General features: G+C 38.8%; 1 protein-coding gene across 3 annotated transcripts in view; it reads right to left on the minus strand.

Annotated features, from left to right (window-relative positions):
- Positions 1–26,608, minus strand: part of LOC117428391 (leucine-rich repeat and immunoglobulin-like domain-containing nogo receptor-interacting protein 1) — a 558,576-nt gene extending 531,968 nt beyond the window's left edge. For all 3 annotated transcript variants that reach the window (XM_058994911.1, XM_058994912.1, XM_058994913.1), the window contains exon 1: positions 26,061–26,608. The gene's annotated coding sequence lies outside the window, so the exon portion shown is untranslated. The remainder of the gene's footprint in view (positions 1–26,060) is intronic.
- Between the last annotated feature and the right edge of the window lie 893 nt (positions 26,609–27,501).

Raw genomic sequence — 27,501 nt, forward strand, 5'->3', positions numbered from 1 at the left:
CTGTGTTGTGTTGGCAACATTGTCATGTGATTATTGTTTTAATGTGTGACACATCCCCAATTCACAGGTTTATTTACCCTTTTGCTTTCCATCCGTTTAGTTTTTTGTTTTTTTTAAAGCTAGGCATTCTGTCATACCACGAGAGACTGATGTGAAATGCAGCTTCCTGATTGGTGGATGAAAGTTCTGAGGTTTTGTATCTGCTCTAGTCCATACCAGTGTTTCATCACTACACTGTTGGTTCACAGATTTTCCATTTCTTCTCTTCTTACAGCAGTTGCAGATGCCAACAGTGCAGTAGACAGAGTCAAAGTAATTGCAATGGATACAAAGAAAAAACTACAATATTAAAATATTATTATAGTTATTATTCCATTGCACATTTTCAGATCAATAGCATTGCTATTCTATTCCTGTACAATTGAGTACTTTTAGTTTTTAGTCTGATGTTTGCAATCTAAAGATGTTTGTATGTAACTATATTTAGAACTGTATTTCCTTGTCTAATTCCTCTCTCAATGAGCACATACATGTTTCAAGTCCATGGCAGGTCTATTTGCAAATGCAAGTCTGTAATAAAACATGTTATAGTCTACTCGCTGAGTAGAATGATTACATCTATAAATTTATATATACATCTATGTTATCATACATAGTTTATTATATGTCATGTGTTTGAAGTGTTTGAATAGACATGTTTTCATTGAAGTTTACACACTCTTCCAAAATCAACAGTATACCTTTTAATCCTCATAAATGTATTTGCAGCATTTGTTATCTGATGTTCATCCTCTTACAAATTATACAAGCAAATAAAATGACAAAATGTATTCAAACCAGCCATTTGCTTAGGTGTCCACTATATTAGGAATTGGGTTGTGTTTCTAGGGTTACTCCAGCATGTGTATCTTTCATGTTTATTAATAATAATAATAATAATAATAATAATAATAATAATAATAATAATAATAATAATTCTATCTTAATGTATTCGTTATTAATCGTGATGAGACAAAGCTGCCCATGACTGTTAGAACAAATACTATTGTGAACAATAGTACAGTGTTTTTTTTAGTTTTTAAACAGTAAAATATTTGAAAACCTAACATGAAGAAGATACTACAGGTATTTTTCAATGAGCTAGTGTGTCTTATGTGTTTAGTCACTGTAGTACAGCATTTTTTTCTTTACTTTTTCTAAAGAAAAGTACAATATACTCCTTTCATATAGTATAGAGACGTATATATACGTCTACCCAGACTCAGGGAGTTTCAACATCAGGCTTACCAGGATCTGGAGCGCCTTTAGAGAACCGAGAGTCTCGCAAACCAGCATACATGTTCTAGCTAATAATGAAAAGACCATGGACATTCAATTTCCTGTTTCAGCCTCAGGAATCTGAATTCTTTCCTATAGGGTGCCATTGTAATGAATTGGCAGCACAGCCCATTGACTAGACAGCAAGGACTGGATGTGAATTGCAAACTACACAGTACAAAGACAAGCAAGCTCTGTAGTCAGGAGGTAAGTATGTGCCTTATGCTGATGTCTGTATTATTAACTCCTCAGCCACTAGCAGGAGATCCATTACATTTATATTAGTCTGCCCTGACTACCCATACAGGGCACAGCCTGGATATTGTATTAGATAGTGGAAGTTCCAAACAAAGTGGTCACCCTCTCAGTACTAAGCATCCTGCCTACAAACTAAGAAATAAATCACTGGAATCAGCATCCACAAGCCAATAAAGATGTGGTGGATGAAGAATTTCATTTTATTTCTTTACCTAAGGGCCATTTTTCTTCTTAGCTCTACAGAGCTGTCAGCATTTACCTTAATAATGAACCCAAAAGCACTCCATTCACAATTTATTTTTCCTATTTTGTGATGTAAAAACAAAAGAATAGTTTATATGGATTAATCCAAGTAATCTATGTTCCTCTCCAACACTGGCTGTCTGAAAGCTAATAAACAGTGACACAAAAAATAGTTCCAGAAGCATTGCACACCAGGGCAGTTATTAAGTATTAATTTGAGTATCAGAAGCGACAAACACAAGCATCACAAACAAGTGGAGCTATAACAGTAATGATAACAATAAGCATGTGCTGGAGTAGTAATAATAAGGGGATGCAAAGTCTTTCATCTCGAAGCTGGTTCAATTACAGCCCAAATTTATGAGATTTACTAAAGTAAATTTGCACTGTAACATTGCAGTTGCTATTTACTAAGCTTGTAGTATACATTTTCTATGAATTTACGGCACTGTTTACAATGCTTTGCAATACTTATCTGTGATTCACCATGCTCGCCAGTTCACTCAGCTCTTCCTGTGCTTTACTACACTGTGATATGTTGACAATGACATTCAGCAGGTTGTTTAACAGGTTTTGGCATTTTAGATGACACTTGGCCTTTGCATAGTTTTAAACATATTAACAAACAATGAGACACATTTGTCAAATAAAGCATGATCTTTGTGCCTTATTTGCTTTAGCGGGTCTACAAACAGTTCCATCTGAGCTCACCCTATCCACACATGCCCCAAGGCTTGGTCAGGACACCGTCAAATCTAATCCCTGTTTTCAGCTTGCTACTCACTGTGTTGTCCTGGCTCCTATCCTACTGCAGCCTGACCTGCTTCCCTGCTATTTATAGGTGCAGCCAGGGAATACGGACGCTCGCTCTTGCTTCTATAAAATGAGCAGACAGCCGAATGAGCTACAGCACGTTGCAGTCACTCCCCTATTTATTATACCCCTGGAGAATGCATATACCTGATGACGAGGTTATACTGGTGGCTCTTGTGTTGAGGTTACAATAATATTAGATATCAGGATATTATCTATCACAATATATTTTATGGGCGACTTTGCATGATGTGTAATAAGATATTATAACATTCTGTGTGGTTCAGAGGGCAGGAGCGTGGGCTCCTCCCCTCTTGTTCTGTCCTGCAAAAATATCTGTCAATCTCCCTATCTAAACCCCAAGTAATGCCCTTATTCTCTGTTTTGCTTTTTCGTTTCCTCCATCCTCCCTTGCTCCCCCACTGTGCTGTGCCACCTCTGCAACGGTCTCCCTCTGGGGGCAAGTGAAGCGCACTTCCCAACCTTAGAGGCCCAGCCGAGAGCTAGAGGTGACCCCTGGCCAAAACTATCCTAATTCTTTCGTTTTCTCATTCTCTGCTCACTCTTTCTCATTCTTTTTCAACTGTACCAGCTTGTGCCCAACCTCGGAACCCAGCCACACAGACTCCTAAGTGGCTCTTGGCCTCCTTGCATGTTTATGTCCAATCTCCTTGTGAGGTAAAGAGAAGCTCACTACAGCCTTGGAAGTCCAGTTGTGCTGACCTCCCTCAGCATAGGTGACCCTTTCAAGCTGGAGAGACCTCTAAACTATCCTATTTAGTTTTCCCTTGGGGGAAGTAACACTCGCTTCTCAGCCTTGGAGACCAATGGGTTTGGTCTCACCTCCGCGAGGGCGGCTCTCCGCTAGTCAAGCGGAAACCCTGTCCTCTTATCTAAGTCACAAGCATCTCTCCAAGTTCAATTCCTGAGGTACCCCTTCACGCAGCCCTTACTCCTGCACTGGGAAATATCATTAATGATCCACATTTTGTTAAAAGACAAAACTGAAATGAGAGAGCAGGGGCATGTATTGCTGATGCAAACGACAACTCATTCCATGTATCTATGTAATGTTTTTGGCCTATTTGTATGAGTAATGAATAAAGGAAGTAACCAGTCACCTCTTCATGAAACTTTTTTATTTAACAAACATATTGTACTTCCATCTGTATGTGTGTTATAATGATACTGAAACATGTTTGTTTGCTAGACTGATACTTAAATTTCACTCAGATTTTATCTTTGTCATTGTAAGAGGGGTGTGGGAATCCACTGAGAGAGAGAGCGAGAGAGACACGGAAGTTGATGCTGACACTCCACTCAGGTGCTCAGATTTATTTACAAACAGAACAACCACATGACAATACCAGCGATGATACAGCAAGTGTAACCGAAAGCAGATCCTTTGTTTAATATCTGGTCTTAGAGGTTGCAATATCCTACCAGTTAGCCTGTTTATTATATAGGAACTCCATATCAATAGCGCAAAGGATTGTATATGCCTTTTGATGAACAGATTCAATGTTTTTTTTTTTTAATATTTTGAAAGCCTAAACCCTGCATCCATGTACTAGCTACCATTGTTGGTACCCTAGCTTTTTAAATAATAAAACCTGGGTGTCTAAGTGGGGTTTGCAACCACTCTCTCTCTCTGTCTCGCTCTCTCTATCACTCAGTAGAATCATATTGGGGTTGGCTGTGTAAAAATGAAATATTTACAAAATATGTCATCTTGAAAGGTAGTGTCCATATTTAAAACAGCATCAAATTTTCAATGGCTTAAACTCTTCTGACAACCACATATGGATACTGATAATAATGGATACAAAAACAGTCAGCCCAATGTGGCTTGGTTAAAGAAGACAAAATTGGGACTAAACCAAAATAGAAGCATTTGGTACATTCTTGTGATGTCTTTGAATAGTGAGGAATACATTTGACATACCTTAACATGACAGCTCATCTGGCACTATCAAGACAATTTTGTAGTGTAGCAATCATAAGCCTTTCTTTATTTAACCTCAGTATAGTCCAGTTCCTTTATTCAAAAAACCAGTATCAACACATTCTGGTTTCAAGTTCAGATTCTCAGAGCCAAAATCAAAGCTCTGTATGATGTACGGGCTACATGTTTTTTATTCAGTCAGTGTCACAGTGAAATTAGTGTGGAATGTATTGTGTTTGAGTAGCTTAGCAGTACCAGGAATAAGAGTTACCATAGTTTATTGGCAGTTTACCATTACTTACATTTACATTACTCTCTTAAATGGTAAACCATGCTTTATCATAGTGATCCACCATGCTTGTTAGTTCTTTACCATGCTTTTATTGTGTTTTAATGTAATATGCTTTTACCACTGTGCTACAGTATGGAAGGCTGTAGTCGTGTTTCAAGTGCAAAGCTGCTTGGTGGAATCTGGTAGATTTGATTAACTCAGTGGTTGAAAAGCTCAACATAGTGTAGAAGGTCGTGTGTTTAAATAGTTTATGGGTGACAAAAATCTGAAACGTTTCTTTGGGTGTCGCAACAATACTTTAATAATTTACTGTTGAAGGAGAAATAAAGAAAGAAAGAAAGAGTAGAGAGAAGGAGGCATAAGACACTCATTTTACCAATAACAAGACATTTAATGTGAAATCTATCGCTTTTCAACACCGAAATCGATCCAACATTCAATACACCAAGGCTGTTTTTGTACTTTTTTTATTTCTCACAGGCAAGCAAACAGTTTGTCTTGGAAAAACAAATCAGCTAAGACGCCTGTTTGCTCAATGTACTGATTGAGGTCAGAATAAAATCATCCTGCCTCTCAGTGAGTTGACATCAGCAACCATGAAAAAAGGCAGACGTATTCACAAGCTTCCTGTGCTTTTCACCACAGGAGGCCCAGGTTTGAAAAAGGCCCAGGTTAACTCAACATAGGCCTTTGTGGTAATTCACTGTTTGGAATTAATGTCAGTCTGCTTCAGAATAATCATCCTCTCAGCAAACATACTGCAAACCCCCTGTATTTGTGTGTCATTACGCTCATTTAGCTATGCCCATGTAATCTCTAGTGTAACATTCATTGCTGCTAATGATCAAATACACGGTAGGAGCTGCATTTTAACAGTTATAATTTTAGCCCTTTATCTCTAAAATAAAAGGCATCTAATTTTGAGTTTCTTGAAAATCTCTAAAAAAGAGATGGTGGATATAACGGGATTTACAAGTGCAGAAAGTGGACATCACTTCTGTATGCTTGACCTCAAACAATAACGTTTAGATGGTAGTGATACTTCAAAATGCATCCATTATGGAAGTGGTGAAAGGCTGGCTGTGGGGCATTTATTGTCCATAAAGCCTCCATCAAAAGTGTCATTCACTAAATATCTTGGTATGCCTGAATCGCCCCCTCTTAGAATTTTTTTTTTATTATTAAAGCTTCAGTAACAGATACCAAGCTCCTTGACAGGCAGATAATAACCTGTAGGGGTGACTGTAACCATCTGGCTATATATAGATGGTGGTGGGTTTGAGTAGCTCAACAGCTGGAGTGGAAGACAGAAAACCCACTTTTATGAGATTGATTTCAGGGAGACCTTCATAGGGACCCGGTGCTACTGAGTCAAAGAATATCTTTACATGTGCTACCTCTGTAGAAACACTTTAAGGGTACTTACAAAGCTATTTTTTTAATCAATTATTATATCATTTAGAATCAGGCTAAGACCATCAGAACCAAATTAACTTTGCATGCCCAAGGTCTGGTTTGAATCAGCAGTCAGGGTCCCAGGCAAGGGGATTCCACTGCTCCACCCAGACTCCAGCAGTTTGTTAAATATAGCTCTGCAGTATTAGCCCACTAGGAATCACTCCCATCTAGAGAAGTGTCTCGTTAGCAATAACTTTAAAAAGAGACAAATTGTAACATAAGACCTAATAACACAGAAACAGGGTAGAATAATCAATAGGCAGCAAATAAAAAAGTATCCGAGATTGCACTGTTGATGTTAACTATACAGGTTGTGTTAAGCATTAAGCAGGATAAATAACAGTTACAGCATTTAGCCTCAGAGGATGTATTGTGTAATTTCTTGAATATGTGGGGCTTTGTTGTGTTTTTCATTTCTCTTGCTGTAGACTGCAGGGCAAGTTCAGAGACAAACAGCCGAGGTTGGGGAGGAATTATACTGCAGTCAATGCAATCTTATTGGGCTCACTAAACTAATATAACATTTACATACATGCCAACAGTTCCTATATGGTCGGGACAGTCCCGATTTCCTAGCAAATGTCCCGCGTCCTGATAAGTCCCGATATTTACCTATAGAAAAATCATTCTGCACAGTAGAGTTAGTGAAAACCACACGCTGTGCTCTTCATGCGGCTGACACATCTGCTGATCACTGACTTATACAAAGGTAAAAATGTTTCATTATGTCGATTTTTACTGTCATGATGGTTGTGTGCTGTTGAGTTGGGGGATACGTCTATTATATGATAATACGTTTTTTTTTGCATATGACCCCTCCCTTGTGTATGATGCGTAATGTTCAATGTGATTTTAACTTTTTGCTTCTGTTTTGCACTGATGATCCTGTTCATATCTGTCAATAAAAGTACATGTTTCGGCAATAAAATAATAAGTCTTGGATCTATCTATTAGTGTGCCTATCTAATTAAACTTTCAATGACATTTCATTGGCTTTTGCAACTATAGCAGAACCTGTCATATCCGGTGTCATTGGTTCCAGGGGCCCATTGGATATGTGGAAATATCGTATCTCAGAGGGAGTGGTTAGACTACATTGCAGTGGCTTTATTAACGCTGGGGCATTATAAATTAACAATGTCAGGTACATCAGTGTGTCTAAAACAACAAAGTACGATACTGCACTTATTCAAAGCAAATCAATTAACATTATTGTAAAACTGTTCTTACCATGCTTTCTTGGTTTGTGGCAAAGTAATCCAACAGTTTATTTATTTTTTGCATAGTAAATGGGCATTAATCCAAGACAGAAATAACATTTACTTAATATTGCCAGAATCAGTTCTTTCCTTTCACAAAAAGACTCTGAGATTCTGATTCATGCCTTTGTAATGTCTCAAATTGATTATTGCAATGCACTGCTATGTGGGTTATGCTCTAAGCTGGTACGTTGGTTACAGTTAGTCCAGAACGTTGTTGCAAGAATATTGACAGATGTAGATGTAAAGTAACACAGTTTAAGTGATGTTTTAAAAATGGTTATTCATATGGTGCTGAAAATTAAGTTGAAAAAAGGCAAATCACAGCTTCGTTTCTAAACACAAATGAAAGTGTTGCATTAACAAGTATGAGTTTTAGAACAAGTTTAGCACAGCCCCTTTTTCATCAAAAGAAACGGGTGAAAGTTGCTAATTAGATTTTGCAGAATGAGATCTTTGTTCTGTGACTATCACATATCTGATGCATTTTAATGGAAATGGTAAAAGCAATTGCAATGTCTTTTTATATATCAATTACATGAAAATGGAATGTGTAGGTGTTGCTTCAGGCTACAGTACGTATTATGATTATTCTTTCTATTATTTTTTTAAGAATTGCAATTCAAGGCGGATATGTCGCTGAATAAATAGTGGAGAAAAAAAAATGCTTTGGACTGGGATCCTGAAGATCCTAGTTTGAACTCATTTGACCTGAAAGAGATTTACCAGGAAACATTCACTAAAATATGTTGATTTCAATGGGAACAGTCGCACCAGATGTTGTGTGAAGTCAGCGAGAAAATGTGAAATTGGCTTTTTTGTTTATTTTTGACAGCCTTCCCCGGTCACTTTGGAACTGACCAGTCAGGAACATGGTGTGTCTTTCATGTGGAAACAGCAATGGACGAATGGTTCATTATTGTCATGTTTGGTGTGACTTCTTGAGTGATGAATCTATTGTGAGGAGGTTTTTACATTCAACTGTATTCCCTACTCACAGTCCATAGTTCTGCAAAATAACTTCCAACTGTGTATTTATTCAAAATGATGATTCACAATTTGTGAAGGCATCTTGCTTATCCTAAAGATCTAACCCACAATCTTGAATCTTGAAAGATATCTCACTGTTAACTTGTGAAGAGTCCTTAGAGTCCTTAGAAATAAATCACACTCAGACTCCATAAGTTATGAAAGATAACCCACCACCACTTTCAACAATAACATGGGCTGTGCTTGTTCTGCACAGTGATGTCATTCACTATGTAACACCATTTTTGTTCCTGGGTAGTGTTATTTCCTAATTGCTTATGCCTCAAAAGTATAGCAAATGGCTATTATTCCCCACAAACTTTGCTTTTGTGACCAGGACAGTGATATTTTGAAATTTACCTATTTCCAATGAGAAAACAGGCGAATTTGTGTCTTTTCATTCACATAAAGTCAGAAAAAACAACATATGAATCCAAATTAACATGTATTTATACTAAAGTAATACAAAAATGACTACAAAATATTTAGAAGTGAGTAGTTTTTTGAGATTTATGATTATACTGTAAATCACTTTCATGAATCAGCCCCCAAATGTAGTCTCCCATCATGTTCTCGTTATACTGTCCTTGGTAGCGGCGTTCAAAGTCCAGTATATCTTGGTGGAAGCGCTTGCCTTGCTCCTCCGAGTACGCTCCCATGTTCTCCTTGAATTTATCAAGATGAGTATCAAGGATATGGACTTTGAGGGACATCCAACAGCCCATTGTGCCGTAGTTCTTCACCAGAGTCTCAACCAGCTCCACATAGTTTTCGGCTTTGTGATTGCCCAGGAAGCCCCGAACCACTGCGACAAAGCTGTTCCAAGCCGCTTTCTCCTTACTAGTGAGCTTCTTGGGGAACTCATTGCACTCCAGGATCTTCTTTATCTGTGGTCCGACGAAGACACCGGCTTTGACCTTTGCCTCAGACAGCTTAGGGAAGACGTCTTGAAGGTACTTGAAGGCTGCTGACTCCTTATCAAGAGCTCTGACAAATTGTTTCATAAGGCCCAATTTGATGTGCAGTGGTGGCATCAGCACCTTCCGGGGGTCCACCAGTGGCTCCCACTTGACATTGTTCCTCCCAACAGAGAACTCGGTCCGCTGTGGCCAGTCCCGCCTGTGGTAGTGCGCCTTGGTGTCCCTGCTGTCCCAAAGGCAAAGATAGCAGGGAAACTTGGTAAAACCGCCTTGGAGACCCATCAGGAATGCCACCATTTTGAAGTCTCCTATGACCTCCCAGCCGTACTCATCATACATCAAGGCGTCCAGCAAGGTCTTGATGCTGTTGTAATCCTCTTTGAGGTGCACCGAGTGAGCCAGGGGAAGAGACGGGTACTTGTTACCATTATGGAGCAGCACGGCTTTGAGGCTCCTGGATGAGCTGTCAATGAAGAGGCGCCACTCATTCTGGTTACAGGCGATTCCGATTGCCTCGAACAGACTGGTCACATTGTGGCAGAAGCAGAGCCCATCTTGATGGGTGAAGAAGCTGGAAAAAGGTTGGTGACGCTTCCTCTGATCTGCGACTTGTACACTTTCATCCAACAAGTTCCACGGCTTGAGCCTAGACCTCAAAAGCTCGGCATTGGACTTGGTGAGACCAAGATCTCTAATCAAGTCGTTAAGGTCTTTTTGGTTGGGGTAGTATGGTTTTCTCTCCTCAGCTCCACCTCTGAAACTGTCATCTGGATCTACAACATCTTCCTCGCTCTCTGACTTGCTGCTCTCTTCTAAAGACGGCTGCTCTCTCTCCGGAGGAGTGGGTATGGGGAGCTCATGGCAGTGTGGCACCGGGGTGATGGATGAAGGAAGGTCCGGATATGTGATAGCAGGTGCATTGTTGCCAGTCCGACGTTTGGAAGGGTCCACCATGCAGAAGTAGCAGTTGCTTGAGTGGTCAGTGGGTTCCCGCCAAATTCTTGGGATAGCGAACTTCATGGCTCTCTTTTCCCCTCTGTACCATCCTACAAAAAAACATTTATTTCACCCAGCACTGAATCTATCTGGAATGTTCTGGAAAATAGGTAAATTTCAAAATATCACTGTCCTGGTCACAAAAGCAAAGTTTGTGGGGAATAATAGCCATTTTCTATACTTTTGCGGCATAAGCAATTAGGAAATAACACTTACTACCCAGGAACCAAAAAAAAAAAAAAAAAATTGTTACACAGTGTATCAATGAGGTTTCCCAGGCTCACTGACAGTTTTCAGTTTTGACTTCTGCACTGCTAGTTCTCAAAGATAACTCATGTATAATGTTTTATTATTATTATTATTATTATTATTATTATTATTATTATTATTATTATTATTATTATTATTCTGTGCCAGGTTAAAAGATTAATCGCTAAACCAATTATTGTTTTTCAGCAGTTAGTTTTCATAAAAAATATAATCAATGGATGGAGAGTAACAAAATCCCCTGTAGTGGACTTTATGATCATTAGCACACAACTTTTTTAGAGATAATCCATAATGAATCATATATCATTTCCATTGTTTCCTTAATACACAGCATTAAACTTGCCTTGCTGGTAAAATCGTCTCAAGGCTCTACAGAAAACGAGTTAAGCACATATAAATATAAAGGCAATAAAAAAGGAGTATTGACATTTTTTTTAAAAACTCTACACTCAGGTTTTAAATATCCTGAGGTCCGAATTCTAAAGCCTGGGATCTATTTGTTTATAGTCTGCCTGATTAATATATAGTTTACTCCCTCTTTTTCTCCCCAGTTTAGAATATCCTATTCTGTTCTCTCATTACTGCAGTCCCTACAACAGCTCAGGAGAATGGCAGGTCAGTGTGGGCATCCTCTGATCCCACAGTGAAGCCTCTTTACACCCAGGAGCTCTGCAGCGGATATCAGCAAGCTACTGGCCAGTCCTGTAAGTGCCCGCCTTGAGCTCACCGGTCACCTGGCCAGTAGGGGTCACTGTAACAAAGTGAGGAGAAATGGTCCCTGATGGCTTTGCCTCCCTAACTCATGGGAGTGCCAGATCCAATGGGACACTCCCTGTGGAATCCCTTGCGAAGAATGGCGACTTCACACAGCCAGGACACAAACCTGCGCTGCCCTGACTGTATGACTCCCCCACCTCACCACACAGCCGTGTCTTAGACAGGTAAGCCACCCGGGAACTCACTGGGGTCCAATTTAAGTGTAATTTTAATTGCTTCACATCTTCTTACTATGTTATTGCATTTACAGTAATTTTGAGCAGTTCTGGGTTCTGTTGCTGCAATACTGAGTTCTTATCAGTTTTCTGGCTTTGAGCTTGTTTGGAGAATCCCTAGTGCTGACAGTGATAAACCTTCCTCAGTCCATTGAAATCATGTGACCTTTCAACTCTGCCAGCCCCGCCTACAGTACTCTGTTTACATATCTGTATATAGGTGGGAATTCAAGAAAGGTTATATTGCTACATGATTTGAATGGAAAAATGGCATTTGAAGCTAAGACAGATGAATGGATAGATGTGTGCAAGCATATGGACCTCCTATAACACTATAAATGATCTGTTAAACAAAATACTGGTATGCAAAACTTTCTGTGTCATGTACTGACTAAACTGAACAGTATAAAAACCTGTACATATAGCTACATCCTGAATTATTCATTTTGTATAAATATGCCTGTTGTAGGGCAGCCAAGATGACATTGATTCAACACGACAGGTTTTAAATGTTCTGGAGAGAAATGTTAGCATTCCTCAGCAATTACTGCCTCTAATTCTATGATAGAAGTTGGGAGCGGAATTGAAAAAAAAAGTCTGTTCACAAGAAAAATCAATCCCTTTTAAAGGTTTAGTACTATCATTTTTCATTTGACCAAGTCCTTCCCATGCTTATTATTCAAGCTTTTAAAAGGGTTAGTCTTCACGTTCCTGGAGAAACAGCAGTAATTCGTATTTTGGACACGGAAACACCCACCATCAGTGCTTTTTCTACAGTCCCATCAGTGTTAAGGTGCTTTGACAATTAGTTGAAGAGCTTCTACTGTAGTTGCTTGCCGTAGACACATGTCATAATGTCTTTATAGAAGTGTGCGCTAGTCAGTCTAATTCCAACAAAACAAAAGGAAACTTAATCCAAAGTGGCAGAATGTGCTGCCTCTAACTTCTATAAATACAGTTGGGCTGGTCTACCCATGTTAAATATAGCTATAGCAAACAGGAAGAACTGAGGGCGAGCGTGTGAACTCACGAAAATAAAATATGCAGTACATGAGCAATTGAAATACCACTCAGTATGATTGCAGACATTATTATTATTATTATTATTATTTATTTCTTAGCAGACGCCCTTATCCAGGGTGACTTACAATCGTAAGCAAATACATTAAGTGTTACAATACAAGTAATAGAATAAGAGCAAGAAATACAATAACTTTTGTTCAAGTAAAGTACAAGTGTGACAAACCACAATTCAATAATACAGCAGATAATAGTGATAGTTACATCAGGATATGATTAAATACAAAATACTACAGGTTAAACACTTGGCAGATTACAGTATTCTGAAGTACAGGATTAAATGCAGTAAAATAGGGGGCAGATAAGAGCAAAATAAAGCACATTTAAATGAAGGGTGATAGTGTCCCAGGATACAAACAGAGGAGTTCTACAGGTGCTGTTTGAAGAGGTGAGTCTTAAGGAGGCACCAGAATGTGGTCAGGGACTGGGCAGTCCTGACATCTGTAGGAAGGTCATTCCACCACTGCGGAGCAAGGGTGGAGAAGGAGCGGGCTCTGGAGGCAGGGGAGCGTAGCGGAGGTAGAGCCAGTCTTCTAGTGCAGGCGGAGCGGAGAGGTCGAGTGGGGGTGTAGGGAGAGATGAGGGTCTGGAGGTAGCTGGGTGCAGTCTGGTCAAGGCATCTGTAGGCTAGTACAAGAGTCTTGAACTGGATGCGAGCAGTGATCGGGAGCCAGTGGAGTGAGCGGAGTAGTGGAGTAGCGTGGGCGAAGCGAGGCAGAGAGAACACCAGGCGGGCAGCAGAGTTCTGGATGAGCTGGAGTGGACAGGTGGTGGACGCAGGGAGGCCAGCCAGGAGGGAGTTGCAGTAGTCTAGGCGGGAGAGTACCAGGGCCTGGACCAGGAGCTGGGTAGCGTAGTTGGTGAGGAAGGGTCGGATTCTTCGGATGTTGCTCAGGAAGAATCGGCAAGTGCGTGCCAGAGTGGAGATGTGCTGTGAATAAGAGAGGTAGGGGTCCAGGGTGACTCCGAGGTTCTTAGCGGAGGAAGAGGGAGAGAGTGTGGTAGATTCCAGAGGAACAGAGATAGAGAGATCAGAGGAGGGGGAGGAGGAGGGAAAGAAAAGGAGGTCAGATTTAGAGAGGTTGAGTTTGAGGTGATGCGAGTGCATCCAGGAGGAAATAGCAGACAGACAGGTAGAGATACGGGAGGAGATGGTGGAGTCAGAGGTGGGGAAGGAGAGGAAAATCTGAGCATCATCAGCATAGAAATGGTATGAGAAACCATAGGATGCGATGAGGGGGCCCAGGGAGCGGGTGTAGGGAGAGAATAGGAGAGGACCCAAGACTGACCCTTGGGGGACTCCAGTTAAGAGAGGGTGAGGTGTGGTGGTAGACATCATAAAAAACATATATAGTGAATGGATGTGCATGTGCGTGAAGGTTTTGTGGAATTATTTTGTTACATTCTATCACTGCTAAAGGAGAAAAACACCTGTAAAATATATAACTCAGGTCTCTTGATAAATTTCAATGTTAATTTCTAGTTTTGGAACTTAAACTGATGTTTAGTGTCAAAGACACTAGGATATTTTTTGTGAACCTGCAAGACTTAAACTGACTTGAAAAATGGACAGAAAACATGTTCATTCAGAGATACCTGAGTTATATTTCAATGAGACGACAACATGATTATGAATATTTGTTTAAGGGAATGATAGGATAGGTGGCCTGGATCTCAACCAGAAATGAATTGCACACATATGAGGTGATAAAGCTGTCAGACCCATCGACCCCCGAAAGGGAGATGCATCTGCAAAGGAGACGGAAAGAAACTTCCTAACAGAAGGGGCTTTTAAATAGTTGGGATAAACCAATGAGGAAAGAAGAGGGGTGGTCGTCTCGCCGCTGGAATAGTAGCAAGCCTTTAAGCAAATTATTAATCTCTACAGTATAGCAATCCCTTAAGCAAAAGTATTTGATACATATTTAATGTGTTTCTCATTTGGACTATATGTAGAGCTTCAGTCTCCAGTGCTGTTATGCTTTATCTAAATCATTCCTTTGCTGTGTATGTTGTACTGCATAATACAGATAGAACTGGATCTACTCTCTCATGCTCTCAGTCTCTGTCTATTCACAGATTTCTCTCCACTGCAAAATATCCTGGGGCTGTACCCCCTGCAGTGAGACACAGTGGCTCCAGTCTCCAGTGTTGTCAGACCTTCAACTTTCACCATTTTAAGTTTCAAGCTTACTGCTGTGCCCACCCACAAAGGGACCTCCATTCTACATTCATCACTGGTAAAAAAAAGAAAAAAAGAAAGAAAAAGAAAAAAGGCAATGCATTATTAATGAGAAATGAAAACACTGCAGGCTTTTAATATTTTTCATGAGTTATTAGAAATTATCTGGAAAAGAAAGACACCGGCAACAACAACAAAAAAAATGTAATGACTGAAGATTTATGCAGCGTTGTATCATGGGACCTCCATGTTGTTTGTCTTGTTCTTATATGAGGTGTGAATTTCAATGCATTCTGGGACTTTAGGGCAAGCAGCAAGTCATAAATTAATTACTAACTCAAAGGCTTCTTTTCAAATGCTGATGTAACCTAAAGAAAACACAGAACATTAGCTTGTTTACTTCTTTCAGTCTGATAGTTGACAGTGTTGAGAAGGTAAAGCTGAGCTGTAGGTGAGGGCCCTACCTCACAGGCAAGGTAATACCTCATAACCATGTGGTAGTGCCCTGGAAGGTAGCTTCCTGATTGGTGGATGAACGTTCTGAGGTTTCTAATAAGGGATGCTTGTATGGAGTGCTAATATTTTTTTCTGCCACATGAAATAGTCTTTGGTAGTATTTGTTACAAGGTATCTTTATAACATACTGCTGCATGTTGTGTAGTCTTAGTTCTGTTATGGCTGTGTAAATGGTTGTTTAGAGAGGGTGAGAGAGACAGAGGGATTGTGGTAGCTAATGTTAGCGGTGGACCCCAGGTTTTATTATGTACAGGTTGCTATACCAACAAAGGTAAAAACCAACACAGACCAAACATGCAAAACAAAACAATACAAACAAAACCAGAAACTAGGGTTACTCACCCTAAACAAGAAGCTCATGCTTTTAAAACCTGCAACTAAATTATACTTTGCCTCGAGACCTAGTCTGGCTGGAGCTGGCTCTCTGTTTCTCTTTTATACACGTGGTCAGACTCAAATTGGCAATTATTTATCAATTATCAAGCTTGAGTCTGACCCCATGCCTGCCGAAAAAAAAAAAAAAAAAACGTTTAATTTAAAATGCATTTACAAAACCCCAAACAATACAAAACACACTTCATATCTGGCTGCAGACCCTGCCACTGTAGCTGGTGAAGCAGTCGTTGATGGTTTTTAAATACATCACCACAGATCAAAACGCCCTATGCTGTAGGTCACATAGTCTAATTGCATCTAAATCACTGGAGTGAAACTAACCAAGAGCACAAGAAGTGACCAGGAAGAACCAGCTGCTTTTCTATTGCGTTGTATTTAACTAGAAACATCAGCAGAATCTGCATTAAAATAAACAATGAAAGGACCCATGATTGAGTTGCTAATATGAATAAGGTGTAAGAAAAGTAATTCTGTCTGAATTTAAGCAATGGTACAGTATTGATGGATTGGGTTATATAACACACATTTGGTAAACAGTAATACAGATACATTCCTCATGGGAAATTTTGTGAGAGAATTTCAAGCCAGTCACATAATGAAATTCAAACCTGATGCATTATATCAACTTATGGATTCAATGTGATGTTTAATTAAAACTGCATCACTAATTACAAAAATGAAACCATTGCTTGGACCTACATCTGCAGTCATTTGCGTTAATTAAATATTGATTTCAATTTAACATGATCTGAGTTTAAATTACACTTGAAAATCAGGTTGTGACAAAAGTCGGTCTGGCTGTAAACAACTAGTGAGCTCAATTTGAAATGTTTAATGAGGTGTACAGTGTGTTCTTTTTTCAGTACTGCGCCTGTGGCATCAATCTATGGGCATGTGGTAAGGGCCCAAAATGTCTGGCAACTTATTTTCTTACTAACTTGGGTCTTACAGTGTTGGGTAGTAACACATTACTGTAATCTGATTACATTTTTTTAGTAACTTGTAACTGTAATGGTTTCTTTTTTAGATAGATAACAAAATGTGGTAACGGATTTGTGTGAACAAAATGTTTGTTTTAGTTCAATTAAAAAAAGGTAAATATCACATGAGTGTACTTTTCATATCATCTTGCTACAAAATGGCATCAGAGGAGGGAAAGAGTGAGTTCAATAACTAATATTTTGAGCTGCAGCCTGACCAAACTGAATATATACTGTATCTCTGTAAAATATAAGCTGTGCTTGAGAAGTAATTATTCATAAACAACCAGTGATGGGATTATGGATTCCACTATAACAAAAGTGTGGGATTCATTCCATTAGCTAATCAATTCAATATATAACATACAGCACTCCTGTGGCATCAATAACCTCCTTTCAATGTAAGAAATACACATAGAGCAGTATTTCTTCCATCCACTATGGGCAGATTGCTATTACTATTATCTTTCATTGGCTAGTTCCTGGTCTGCAATAGACCAATAATAGCCTTCCCTTACAAAGTTATTGTCCTTAATTTCAAAGCGCTTCGAGCAACATGAGGAGGATGCTTTTAAGTGCGGTGTGAAAAAGCTTTATTAGGCATTCCAGTAGCATGCTGTTCGAGGCTGCACATAATTTTGAAATTGTTTCAAAGCTTTCAAAGAGACTTCTTGGCTTCTGAAGCCAACTGCTGTTAATCTTTATATAAGGCATAACAGCACCAATGACTCATCAGTGTATGACTACCATATTCTGTATGCATTAGCAAGCGAACAATCATACAGACACGGTTAAATAATTTAGACATTAGATGCTTTGGGGGGGATTTTCAAAAGGTCGTAAATGATAACTCCAGTGTTAATCAACAAATTGGTATGTAGCATTGATTTTGGCATTTTCAAGCGGTCGTTATGCCTATTTCGTTATTAAATAATGTGATTTCCGAAATGATGTTGATTTCCGAAATAGTGTTAATATCTTAACAAGCAGTGCTTTTAATTTTAGAGCTTGAGTGCGAGTCTGAGATTGACAGACTCCGGCTGCGACGCTGACGATACAGAGAGAGGGTTTACAGGACCAGGGTTAATTCCTTAGATTTACCAGATGACGATCTAAAAATTCGTCTGGGTAGGGCAGCTATTGTCGACCTCTGTCAGAATGCAGGAGATTTTATTTGAATTATACAAATAAAAACCTAAGATTAAATAATGAAATCTTGGTATAGAAAATGGCATACTAGATATTACAATAAAGTTTCCTTAGGTGATTGTGGATTTGCAATGCGTCCTTGGCTTTTAACACCTGTGTCTAATCCACACAAGAATGACGAACAGGCGTACAAGGACACACAGATCCACCAGGAATGTGATCGAGTGGACCTTTGCTTTACTAAAAATGGGGTTTCGGTGCCTCGACAAATCAGGGGATGTGGTTCAATGAGACCCCCAAACTGTTATATCTGTTATATATTTTTTAACCAACCCCCCCTCCCTCTTGTGTGGCAATCACATTATATTTTCAGAGTTATACAAATAACCCTGGATTATTATATATCACCTGGTCATACACATAAGCTGTCCATAGTAGTGGCAGCTTGTCATAAGAGGCATCGGAGGCTAAGCCTAAGTGTAATTTTGTAAAAGTCAACAAAAGTATTAATCGCAGCACAAAGACCACACTGATCTGCATTAGCTGTTTGTCTCAAGTGGCTTCCCTTTAGCCTCTAGCACCTGTTTCATACATTTTCTAAGTTGTACTGTATTGCTATTGGCGAACATGTCAGAATCTCACCCATTTTGAGGCTCATTTTCTGTAGCCTCAAAATGGGCTGGGATTCTGTATTTATTCCACACACTTCAATAACCTTCAATCACCCTCTGTCAAGTTTTATTGTATTTCTATTGGCTAACATGATATAAGTATAACCCATTTCGAGGCTAGCCTCCACTACTCATAATTACACTTAATCTTGACATGTCTGTTACTAGGCTGTGTATGGGTCATGTGTGGCTACTCTCTTTTGAAATCCATATGCACTGCATATTTCTTCAGTGAGCAATGGATGAAGGTAAAAATGCTGTTGATTTTATACTTCATATGCCATTTTCCTCGCTTGAACATATTGCGATGGAAAAGAGGATTGTTAAGGCTATAGAAAGATGATGCTGTTATTGACCATTTTGACTGTTTTTCTGGAGAGAAAGACAGACCAGCATGTGTACAGCACAGAAACCAGGGCTAGAGGACATGTTTTGAGATTAATCAGCCACGAGGAACCAAGGGAGCATTGTTGGGGGGAATTGGCCTCCTCCAGTACGAAAATACTGTTTAGTTTTTTGGTTTTTTTTAAAGAGAGAAACCAACACAACGCTCAGCATAGATACATACATAAAGTTAAAATACTAATGTTAAAACTTCAAATTATTGATAATAATATATCAATTTACCTAGTAATGAGATGGCTGGGGAAGTAATCATAGTCCAATTTATAGTAACAACTAGATTTGTGCTGCCACAGCCATTAAACACAAGTTTATGTCTCCCTGCTTGTTCTCCCATAGCCATAGTATGCGAGTTTGACCACAACAAAGATGACACTTTCAGGTATGCAAGCTGTTGACGGCAAAGATGGTGTTTTGTGGCTTCTATACGTTATTAATGGAAAAATACAAAGATGGCACAGGTATTTTTGCAAGACTTAGCTGGGATGACAATATTTTAAAAATAAACTTTTTGAAAGAGGAGAAAACAATATACAAACAAAAGTGTTTGCTCAATATGCAAAACACAGTTTTTCAAGCTGTTTCTCTAGATGATACTATCCAATGTGTGAAGTTGTCAGCGATATACTGCAGATAGCAATAAGCTGAAGTGTTTTGATGAAACACTGTACTGCAGGCATGCCTCCAGATCACAAATAACAATGTACTGGGGATTAGGAGTGCATGTTTCACCTGCTGTATTCCATGACACATCACAGAGAAACCCAATTCATGACCTCATCCATACCTTATTGCGTTTTTACCGTACTGTATTCTCCATGTCACCAGCTTTAAAAAAATCATACATGAGGCACATCTTGGAATTCCATTGAACCGCAAAGTCAATTCAAAAGGGTGACATCACAGTCCGTCACTATCTCATACTTATTTGTACTCTCTACTCGTACTCTCTTCTTTAATTAGTATATCATAGTGATAGGACTGGGAACATCCGAGCATGGGATCACTTCCACTGGTGTTGATATTACCAACATACACGGCCATTAATGGTAATACAATGAGGGCCCAGCCTGGTCACTAGTACATATTTAGTTTAGTTCTTCTTTGATGTATTGTTGCAGTTTGTTTTATGAGGATTGATTAAAACAAAAGCTGAAGCCACATTTATAATAAACATTCCGGCTAGCGGCTTCACCAGTGTACATTCCACTAATAACGCCAAGTACTGAAATGTTTAACAACTTGAGTGTCTTATTAATTAGAATGTTTTTTTTTTGTTTTTTGTTTTTTTTGTGAAGCACAATTAAGTCTGGTATTCCACTTGGAGCTTTTACTTGAACTTCAATTAAAAGCAACCGATCCTATGATAAAGGATGAGTTAATAATGCATTGTGGTTAAATAACAACTTGTTATGGGTATGAAGTGTCATGGTTAAGTAATGTATTGACTTTGTATCATTTTCAGTTTTCACATCCTGGTGATCCTTTAAAAGCCAGAAGTTTAAAGCACACATGTTGCCTCAGTAGAGCTCTCAGAATCATGTTTAACGTCTAATCTGGTACACCAGAGTGTAACAATTAACCTGTCCCCCTGCAACACTCTTATGTGGTATTTATTACATCTGCTAAAGGCATGCTTTCAGAACTTTTTATATACATTGCATGACTCATGCCACATTCACAAGAAACCTGCTGATTAAAATCTACAGTAATTAGCACCCATTTTACAGCAAGCACGGCACCATAATATCATTCCATCAATAAGATGACGATTTTGTCAGATCGTTAGTGTGGAGTTCTCTATGCTATACTACATCTAATGTGCTGAGTCTCAGTCCCCCAAGCAGTGCATTCTGTATACTGTGCACTGAGTTGAGTTTGTTGGTTCTCAGGTACACTAAACTGAGTTATAGCTAGTGTACAGCCTTTTAGAGTTTGCTATACTGCGGAATTTGCTGTTCCAATACTGTATTGGATTTGTGGTCTCTTAAAGACTTTGAAGGAAGTTGAATTTAGTGGCATTAAGTGCTAAGCGCTTTCTATCAAATTCTCTGGATCTAAGATGCCATTTCTGAGAGCTCTGTATTGAATTTGCTAGCTCTAAGATCCCACAACAGAATGATATTGTCCTAAGTTAAATTTGCTGGCTCTCAGTTCCCAGTGTTTATAAAGGAAACATTAAGAAAGAACTACTCAGGCTTTAGTTTTAGTTTTGATCCCCAATCCCATTTTCAATTCAAGTGGACCAATTGTTCCATCTTTGTTATGGTGTGAAGCAAACCGAATAATTAGCAACCTCAGGCAGGAGAAGGAATAGCAGCCAACGGTTTATTAAAATGGTAATAAAGGTTAGAATTCTTTTTTTACACTACGCAGATGCCATGAACTTAAAAAATAAGCTAAGATCGAATTATTTCATGCAGATAGCAAACATGAACCTCAAGCTTTCAACCAACGAAGCACTCCAAGATTAACTCATTAAACCTTTACGTACACCGCATAACACGTGTACTCACCAAGGAACACACTCATATGGATACATACATCGAGTCGTATGCCTAGAGAAAATATCATTAACATGTGACATTCACACACAAACACACTATTACAAACTTTAATGATAGAATAAATAAGGCTTACACCTTTTCTTTCTCTTATAACTATAAATGCATTCTCACATGTCCATAACTACCCTGCCACAAAGCTATTGACTATTTAAAAACATGTGCAATGGCAACTGTTTGTAAAGGTGTGGTATGGTCAAATAATAAAAGTGTAGACACAACAGGTTTAGTAAAAGTACAAAAATATCTTTATTTTTGCGATACAGATAAAAGTTTCTGAAGCATTGTATGTGATTGAATGGCTATAGGTTGTATACACTGTATATTAAACAAGCTGAATCATCATAATGGTGCAATACCATACAGTATATAGTAAGAGTAATACTGTGTAATAAAGCAAAGGCAATATTCAAGTAATAAAACAATCATGAGATAAGGCAATAGTGACCTCCTATTAAAGAATTACAAAAACACATCCATTATCTGTGCAAAAAATACAATACAAAAGATCGGTTCATTGCTTAGAACGAGCATAAGTGCATTTATGCATGACATACATACAAACCCACTAGCAGAGTAATCAAGCACTGTGTAATGCAGCATTACTCAACATTGTTATCTATGAAGAAAACCAGGGTAATTCAACCTGAATAATGTAGTTCCAGAGCAAACCTATAAAGCATTTACATGGATTGGCCAAACTCTGGTCACAAGTGTGCTGTCTTTCACAGACCTCTGCAGGTAAGCTCTTTTTACAGTTGGGAATGGGTGTGTGCAGTTTGGCTCTCAGGTCAGCAGTCAGCCCCCCTGGTACAGAGGAATGCAATAATGTAGCTGCTTCCTGAATCTAAATTGTCTTGTATTCCTCTCAGAAATGCGATTCTTCAAAACAGGGCCCTGTCAGTTTGATGGAAGATCTTTTGATAGTTTCAGAACACCCCGTGTGTTTACAATAATCACGTTACTGATCATTTATCTTATCCTGTGTTGTACCTTTCAACATAATCCCAGGTCATAAATCGTCAAGGGAATGAAATCAAACCCGTCTGACAGGATCCAGCAAATCAGAAGCTGAGTTCCAGGTTCAGCCTGCAGAACTGGTGCTTTATTCTGATGTTATTTTATAAAGAACTGGTTGTCCTAGTATGTGAAACACAGGAAGGGAATTGATAGTGTTTGGCTAGACAATTGACTTCATCTGATTAAAACATGTGGAAAACAAAAAGATAAACACTAAGGGACTTGTGAATGATGTTATGCCGATGTAAGACATTTTTTTAAAGTCTTGTTCATCACACCATAACAGCACATGTAAAATGCCTCTAATTCACCAGATCCAAATTTCATCTGCAATATGCCAGTTATTAAGACAATTACAGTGCTCCCCCCTTTATAATGCTGTAGTTGAGAGCCATACATAAGAGACCATGTAGTGGCATTATGGGGAAAATGGGAGGCATGACCATACCACTTTATAACTTATTCCATGGTATAAAGGTCCGCCTTATAATGCGGGAGCACTGTAGTCAGTTTTAGCCCCCGATAATATTGATTTTCCTTGCCCTGACTTCTATTCTCATAATAAAAGATAACTAAACAATCCCATGGACCTGTAGCTAAAAGGAGCCAAAAAGGTGTTTCAGTCAGACAGGTGAGTGTTAGAGATATATCTCACTCTTGGATCGTTAGTGTTTATGATTCAAAACAACTGTTTCTGCCTCTCAAATGAGATATCAAATTGCAATTTAAATTCACCCTGATTTAAAAAAAATACTACACAGTAATAAAACTTAACCAATGGAAGATGCTAAAACATCCTTTCACTGTGGCTTCAGACTTTTGTAGCAAAGTGAGATCTCCGAGGGCTTCTGGAAGAGACCCTCACACATAGCAAAGAGAAATGCAGCACTGAAAGTAAAAAATAGTATGAAAACCTGCATTCTGATTACTACACAGCAATACCCTAACCTCACATACACATAGCTGCTGACTTGTAATCCGCAGTTTCCAATTAACAGTCAGTTGAGCAAGGCTACATGAATAACAATAAGGAGTTATTGTACCTAAGGAATGGGGTGGGTTTTCACAGTCAGTGAAACCTAGGGATCAAACAACTCTGAATTCAAGCCATGTGTTGGCATAAGGGTCAAAAAAGGATTTGGCCAGTTACATTTCTTCAGACTCACTGCATGATTGGAGGTGATTGTGTGGGCTTTGTCTGAGCCAGACCTATGGGGCTGAATAGCTAACTGGAATGGTCATCTATTTTTAAGCAAGTCAGGTTGCTTAACATGTAATTGTATACTGTACTAGCTGAGAGTGCAGCATTCATCTCATAGAAATATTCTGTGAATTTCGATTCATCTTATCCCAAAGACCCAGTGAAAGCTACTTGTCCTGTTGCTTGAAAGTAAAACATTATGTCTTAAAGAGCAAAATGAGAATCAACCTTAGGGTGCTTAAAGTAATTGTAGCTGAAGTAGTTTAGCATTGTTTTCCATGGTTTATGTTATGCTTTACCATACACCTCTGTGCTTTACCGTGCTTGCCAATGCATTTACCAAAGATTCATGAGGGCAAATCTGTATGCAAGCCAGCTTGGTGAATAGTATTGATGCCCGAATCTAAGCCCCCTGCTTGTTAAAATACATACTTGATTTGAATGTGGATTTGGACTTAAAATATCAGATTTGAGCGTATCTGTATCTGTAGATTGTCTCTAGCCAACTGCAAGGTCTTTTCCCTTAGTGAAACTATAGTTTTTCACATATGAACATGGGGTGACACCCTGGTTTCTCGGATGAATTGTCTCACGGAACAACCATGCCCCCATCTCTAATATCATTAGCACAAAAGTCTTACTGAGTCGATGGCAGATGAATGGACAGGCAGAAAAGGTTGATGTTAAGAATGGCTTATTTTGGTAGGAATGATACAGTGCAAATAATAATTTTTCATAATCAGGCTGCTATAAAATATTGAATTCCACAGAGGAGGAGCTGGGCTTCTTTAATTAATACATTCTAAACCTTGAGAGGGGTAAGTTGCTGGGTGGAATAACTCCAATCTAACAGGCACTGGCGGAGATCAAAGAACATGCACTCTGGAGAGTTAGGATTGAATAAGAACAGTTTTTACTACTGATTTACTGACGCTGCCTCTCGTACAGTTAGTCCAATAAAGAAATGAGAGAGGATTTCAGTCCTAAGAGCTGCTTTGAACCTCTCCAGTATTGATATATGAGATGATACCATCTTACAACATTTGTCAGGCCTGACTAATTTATTGTAAATCAATGTTATTTTGCATTAAAATTTTAAATAAAACATAATAAATTCAATCTATCATGGGTCTTTTGGAATATGAATGTTGTAAAATCAAGTTTGTTAGGAGGAAAATCACTTTAATAAGGCAATTTGTTTACATCCCCCAAATAAACTTTATTTACAGTATAGAAATTACAAAAGCATTGTAAAAATGTAAACATCACTGTATATCTTTTAGTAATACATTTAAATAAGTTGTGTTCAAATGTAGGCAACATGTGCTCTCTCAATTAACTATGTTCTACCCACAAAATAAATGCAATGAGACCATAAAAATGTATTTAACTACACAATAGCCTTTTTATTTAAAACTAGTTATTTTAGCTGTGGATTTAAATCACAATAAATGCGAGTGACAATGTTGTCTAGTCTGGTACATGCAGGTTTGAGAGCTTCCCTCACAACTTTGTAAGTCCACCTCTATCTTTAACAAGCTAATTTAACATGAGACGGAATCAAGCACAGGCCTAAGGAAATTAAATTAATGACAAGCCTGCTACATCACCTAGTTCCCATTAAACTAGTTAAAATAAGATTGTCCTAAATTCTGGTTTTCACTCATTACACCTACAAGGAAGAAAATGGTCCTAGAGTAAATTACCACTTATACGTAAAGGCAGACACACACGCACCCACAGAAACCGATACACAGAATTCAATAAGAAAGACAGCCTTGATTGAAGACTGAATCTGCCCCAAACAGCTATATATAAATCCCTCCTTCTCCACAACACCAGCCCTAGTTAATAGGAGAAATCTGCACTTCTCAGCCTTAATGCCAATATAATGGCTCTGTGCATAAGCAGATTAAGTTAGCCCTTCTGCTGCAGGGAAAGCAAAAGCTGCTTTGTGTGTGAGAAAGAGAGAGAGAGTGTACTGATATACAGTATCAACATCTGTCCCTCTCTGTATTAAAACACTACAGGACACAGAAGCAGAAAAGCACACAGAGAATGAATTGCGCTCAAACAATAACAAGGCATCCATGACAGAGTCACTTACCAGAGAGGTCCTTCAGTACCACGTAGAGGAAGAAAGCAGTTTCTGATTTTCTTCTTTTTCAATTCAAAGGAGGCCAGTAGTGATCGCTTCCCTTCTCTTGCTGTCTCCTCTCTCTCTCTCTCTCTCTCGCTCTCCCCCTCTCTCGCTGTGCTCAAAACGAGCAACACTGAAACTGCAGTGCAGCCGTTCTGTGTCTTAGATGCTTAACTCTGGATATCAGCTTCTCTCACTCAAGAACAAGAATCTAGTGAAGTCTAATTAAGAATATAGTGTAGTCCTGCTCTTCTGACATATTGGGCCATGCTTTATCTAAAATGCCATCATCCTCAGTTTAGCTCTTTAGCAATCTCTCTTTTAATTCCGTGACACAGGTTTTATTCCAAGCTTTTTACAGCCAACAAGGTGAACCAGGTAGAAGGGGTAATAAACTCCTCAGAGGCTGTTTGGTTCCTCAATGCAGAGACACAGCAGGCACAGACAAGGAGACACAGCTTCCAAACAAACAGTTCTTTCCCTTTCTCTTTTTTTGCTCTCTGTCTCTCTCACTCCCCCTGTCTCCTCTGGGAGACACAAACACACACACAGAGAGCAAAGCTCTTCTTAATTTCAGGACAACCTTGGCTCTCTGTGTACTGATGGTTACACAGCAAATCCCAGGAACATCGGTCTCTCTCTCTACCTCTCTCTGTCTGTCTCTTTGACGGTTCTGCTTTGCCTCACAATCCCTCTTAACCCTTCCCAGGTCCATGGTACATGGTACAGTACCCCACAAGGAAAGATGGAGGAGATAATAGGCATCTGGAAAGTTAAAGAAAGGGTGGAACAATGGGGATGACAGATGAATCTGATCATAAGGGTCAGGCAGACCTGATCTAAAAGAAGGGACAGGGCATGAGGTTACAGTCTAAACGCCCAATTGGTGGTCATTGTAAGTAATAAAAAGTTTAAATATGCTCTCAAAAGAGTAGAACCAATGATTCAATATGTATAAAACAGTTTGGTAAAATGTTAATTCCTATTGTGTTTGAAGAAAACAGAATAGGTCATGGCAGCCATTAAAAAAACAACAAATTAGCTGTTTTCCCCTTTGGAAAAAAAATGTAAAGGTAATGGCCTATATTGTAATTAGTAATTCCTTATTAATGTGATACATTTAGATGTTCATGTGCTGGCTAAGCATAACTAGTGACTTAATCTACATCTACAGTCGCAGACAAAAGCATGGGCACCCTAGGCTTATTATACCATAATTCAAGGTAACAGATTAAGGACCAGCATTTAGTAAACTTTAACAACTTTTTAATAAAACAAATAGCAAAATAAAACATTCCTGGTAATATAACAAATAATATTTATCAAATGTCATGTTGGAAGATAAACTGTCTGCTAATCAGCCTCTGATCATTGTACTTTGTAGAATTTTTGGATACATAGCTGCATT

This window comes from Acipenser ruthenus, chromosome 21 (genome assembly GCF_902713425.1).
Source record: "Acipenser ruthenus chromosome 21, fAciRut3.2 maternal haplotype, whole genome shotgun sequence".
Classification (NCBI taxonomy): Eukaryota; Metazoa; Chordata; class Actinopteri; order Acipenseriformes; family Acipenseridae; genus Acipenser; species Acipenser ruthenus.